Here is a 4816-nt window from a genome sequence, read left to right as displayed (position 1 = left end):
ACAGGATTCACAATTTTGTTTCTTTCTTTTGCTGTGTTAAAATTAAGTCATTTTGAAATAAAGCATATGTAGGTTCCAATTCTAGTTTTACTACTTAAAAGGTGTCATTAAGACAATTAATAAGATATTCTTAGGCTCAGCTTCATCAATGATAAAATAGTGATTATAGTATACTTCTTAGTGTAATGTCAACTGTGGCACATTAAATTGTGAGAGCAAGATTAGAAGTCACTATAAGGGTTCTGCAGAGAAGGCAATGGCAACCCATTCCAGTACTCTTGCCTGGAAAATCCCATGGACAGAGGAGCCTGGTAGGCTGCAGTCCATGGGGTTGTATAGAATCAGACACGACTGAAGTGACTTAGCAGCAGCAGCAGCAATATAAGGGTTCTGAGGAATTGAGTGACATAACTGAAAGAAGTTTTAAAAAGTATAATTTGAGATGTTTCAGGAGAACACATTGCTGGAGGCCAGAAGAAAAGTGGAGAGACATGTCAGGAGGCTATTGCAGTGGACCAGGAAGAAAATGAGGGATAAGGAATGACCATATTTGTGATATATTTTGAAAATAGGGGCAGGAGACTTTGACAAAAATCAAAATATGGAAATAAAAAGGAAGTGAAGAACTCAAGTGATATTTTCTGTAAGAGCGGTTCCATTGAAGGTGGTACCATTTAATGAGATGGGAAACACCTCTTTATTGTGGAAAATGAAACATTTTTGCTATATATACTAAACTGATATCCAACTACTGATGTCCAAAATTGGAGATATAGCATACCATAATTTGATAATGTGTGTAGAGGTTGGGGCTGAGACAACACTGGATGGCACCAGTATTTATTGGTCAGGAAATGAAGAGCATCCTGCTAATGACCCTCAGAAAGGCATTTCAGCGAGTCCTTTAACAGTCCAGGGCAGAGCTTCAGCTATTCTCACTGAGTGTGTGAATTACCTTATGTGGTTCTCAAGTATGAAAGCTTTATAACACTATAAGTGATGTATCTTTCCATCACATTTTCTTCCCATCTTTTCTCATTCTTTGTTTTCCCTTTAAAACTCAGCAAAAGTGTTGTTTCCTCTAGGAAGCCCTTTATGATTCCAGTTTACCTGATATATTCCTACACAGTGATCTCTAGCATCATATGAATATTCTTAAAATGGCACGCATTATATCAGTATGAAATTTTTCATCCTGTCATATATTACTAAGGGCAGAGAACTATGCTTTCTTCAACTTGGTAATCACAATATCTATGATGTATTTGACACTAATAAATTCTTACACATTCTTTTAATTGAATGAATAAATAAAAGATTAAATTTATAATGTATATAAAAATTTTCCTCCTTTTCTTTGTAGGTAAGCAGCTTCTAATAAGTGAAGAAGTCAGTTTCTGTACAGACTAGATGGAACCAGGAAGCAATATAACTTATTTTATCTTCCTGGGCCTCACACAGAACCCAAAGGAGCAGAAAGTCCTTTCTGTTCTGTTCTTATTTTTCTTCATTTTTACCATGGTTGGCAACATTCTCATTGTACTGACCGTAACTGTCAGTAAGACCCTGAACTCACCTATGTATTTCTTTCTTGCTAGTTTGCCATTTTTAGACCTAATTTATTCCTCTTCTATCTCCTCCAGGTTGATTTCAGATTTGTTCTTTGGGAAAAAATACCATATCCTTTAAATCTTGCAAGACTCAGCTGTTTATGGAGCACTTTTTTGGTGGATCAGAGTTAATCCTTCTGTTGGTGATGGCCTACGACTGCTATGCGGCACTCTGTAAGCCCTTGCATTATTTAGTGATCATGAGACAAGGGGTGTGTGTTGTGCTGCTGCTGGTGTCCTGGGTTGGACGTTGTCTACACTCAGTAACTCAACTTATCACTATTTATGGGCTCCCTTTCTGTGGTCCCAATGTCATTGATCACTTTACATGTGACGTATTTCCATTACTGAAATTGGTCTGTACTGACACCTATGTCATTGGTATCCTAGTTGTGGCCAATGGAGGACTGATGTGTATTATAGTGTTTCTGTTCTTATCTGTCTCCTATGGAGTCATCCTTCATTCTCCAAAAAACCTGAGTCAGGAAGGGAGGTGGAAAGCCCTCCAAACCTGTGGTTCCCACGTCACTGTGGTTGTCTGTTTCTTTGTTCCCTGTACTTTCATGTATGCAAGACCTGTTAAGACCTTCTCTATTAACAAATCGTTGAGTGTGTTTTATACAGTCATAACCCCCATGCTTAATCTATTAATCTACAGCCTAAGAAATTCTGAGTTGACTAATGTTATGAAGAAGCTCTGGAGAAGAAAAAGGCAAATCAAGTTTTAAATATGTGCATTATCCTTCATGAAGTAACAAATTAAGCAATAGGGCCAATCTATTTGGAATGTAAATATCATCATAAGTGCACCTTTTCTTTTTTTTTCTCAAGAAATTAAGATAATTATAATAAAGGATGAATTCTAAGTTTGTGCTATTAATAACAATTCCTTGCTATAATGTAAACTTCATAACATCTGGTTTAACATTACACTTAAATGGATGAATGCATTTACAGTAGGGTGTCAGTAACTAACATGTAGCACATTAGCTAATGAAATTATTTTAGAATTATCCTAATTTTAAATTAAATTTGTATTTACTTTTGTCACTTTCTTATTGTTAGTTTGATTTTAGTTCAGAACCTTCTCTATTTATTGTTTTTAGGGTATTACTTAAAATATTTAATGCTATATAGACCTTCTTTCAGAGAAGGAAATGGCACCCCACTCCAGTACTCTTGCCTGGAAAATCCCATGGAAGGCGGAGCCTGGAAGGTTGAAGTCCATGGGGTCACTGAGGGTCGGACACGACTGAGCAACTTCATTTTCACTTTTCACTTTCATGCATTGGAAAGGGAATGGCAACCCACTCCAGTGTTCTTGCCTGGAGAATCCCAGGGATGGGGGAGCCTGGTGGGCTGCCATCTATGGGGTTGCACAGAGTCGGACACGACTGAAGTGGCTTAGCAGTAGCAGTTATGAGTATGTTGTATTTATGTATACATTTGTATCTCTATATAGAAAAACCACTAAACTATTCAGGTATGACCTAAATCAAATCCCTTATGATTATACAGTGGAAGTGAGAAATAGATTTAAGGGCCTAGATCTGATAGACAGAGTGCCTGATGAACTATGGAATGAGGTTCGTGACATTGTACAGGAGACAGGGATCAAGACCATCCCCATGGAAAAGAAATGCAAAAAAGCAAAATGGCTGTCTGGGGAGGCCTTAAAAATAGCTGTGAAAAGAAGAGAAGCAAAAAGCAAAGGAGAAAAGGAAAGATATAAACATCTGAATGCAGAGTTCCAAAGAAGAGCACAAAGAGATAAGGAAGCCTTCTTCAGTGATCAATGCAAAGAAATAGAGGAAAACAACAGAATGGGAAAGACTAGAGATGTCTTGAAGAAACTTAGAGATACCAAGGGAAGATTTCATGCAAAGATGGGCTCGATAAAGGACAGAAATGGTATGGACCTAACAGAAGCAGAAGCTATTAAGAAGAGGTGGCAAGAATACACAGAAGAACTGTACAAAAAAGATCTTCACAACCCAGATAATCACGATGGTGTGATCACTGACCTAGAGCCAGACATCCTGGAATGTGAAGTCAAGTGGGCCTTAGAAAGCATCACTACGAACAAAGCTAGTGGAGGTGATGGAATTCCAGTTGAGCTATTTCAAATCCTGAAAGATTATGCTGTGAAAGTGCTACACTAAATATGCCCAGAAAATTTGGAAAAGTCAGCAGTGGCCACAGGACTGGAAAAGGTCAGTTTTCATTCCAATCCCAAAGAAAGGCAATGCCAAAGAATGCTCAGACTACCACACAATTGCACGCATCTCACATGCTAGTAAAGTAATGCTCAAAATTCTCCAAGCCAGGCTTCAGCAATACATGAACTGTGGACTTCCAGATGTTCAAGCTGGTTTTAGAAAAGGCAGAGGAACCAGAAACCAAATTGCCAACATCTGCTGGATCATGGAAAAAGCAAAAGAGTTCCAGAAAAACATATCTTTCTGCTTTATTGACTATGCCAAAGCCTTTGACTGTGTGGATCACAATAAACTGTGGAAAATTCTGAAAGAGATGGGAGTACCAGACCACCTGACCTGCCTCTTGAGAAAGTTGTATGCAGGTCAGGAAGCAACAGTTAGAACTGGACATGGAACAATAGACTGGCTCCAAATAGGAAAAGGAGTACATCAAGGCTGTATATTGTCACCATGCTTATTTAACTTATATGCAGAGTACATCATGAGAAGCGCTGGACTGGAATAAACACAAGCTGGAAAGAAGATTGCTGGGAGAAATATCAATAACCTCAGATATGCAGATGACACCACTCTTATTGCAGAAAGTGAAGAGGAACTAAAAAGCCTTTTGATGAAAGTAAAAGTGAATAGTGAAAAAGTTGGCTTCAAGCTCAACATTCAGAAAACGAAGATCATGGCATCTGGTCCCATCACTTCATGGCAAATAGATGGGGAAACAGTGGAAACAGTGTCAGACTTTATTTTTCTGGGCTCCAAAATCAATGCAGATGGTGACTTCAGGCATGAAAGTAAAAGACATTTACTCTTTGGAAGGAAAGTTATGACCAACCTAGATAGCATATTCAAAAGCAGAGACATTACTTTGCCAACAAAGGTCCATCTAGTCAAGGCTATGGTTTTTCCTGTGGTCATGTATGGATGTGAGAGTTGGACTGTGAAGAAAGCTAAGCGCTGAAGAATTGATGGTTTTGAACTGTGGTGTTGGAA

The 4816-nt window shown here is 38.3% G+C and overlaps 1 pseudogene; it reads left to right on the top strand.

The window, feature by feature from the left end:
* The first annotated feature begins 1410 nt into the window (after positions 1–1410).
* Positions 1411–2338, top strand: LOC133243900 (olfactory receptor 4A47-like; annotated as a pseudogene).
* The last annotated feature ends 2478 nt before the right edge of the window (positions 2339–4816 follow it).

Source organism: Bos javanicus, unplaced genomic scaffold (genome assembly GCF_032452875.1).
Source record: "Bos javanicus breed banteng unplaced genomic scaffold, ARS-OSU_banteng_1.0 tig00002723_1, whole genome shotgun sequence".
Taxonomy (NCBI): Eukaryota; Metazoa; Chordata; class Mammalia; order Artiodactyla; family Bovidae; genus Bos; species Bos javanicus.
This window is presented reverse-complemented; position numbering and strand designations above follow the sequence as displayed.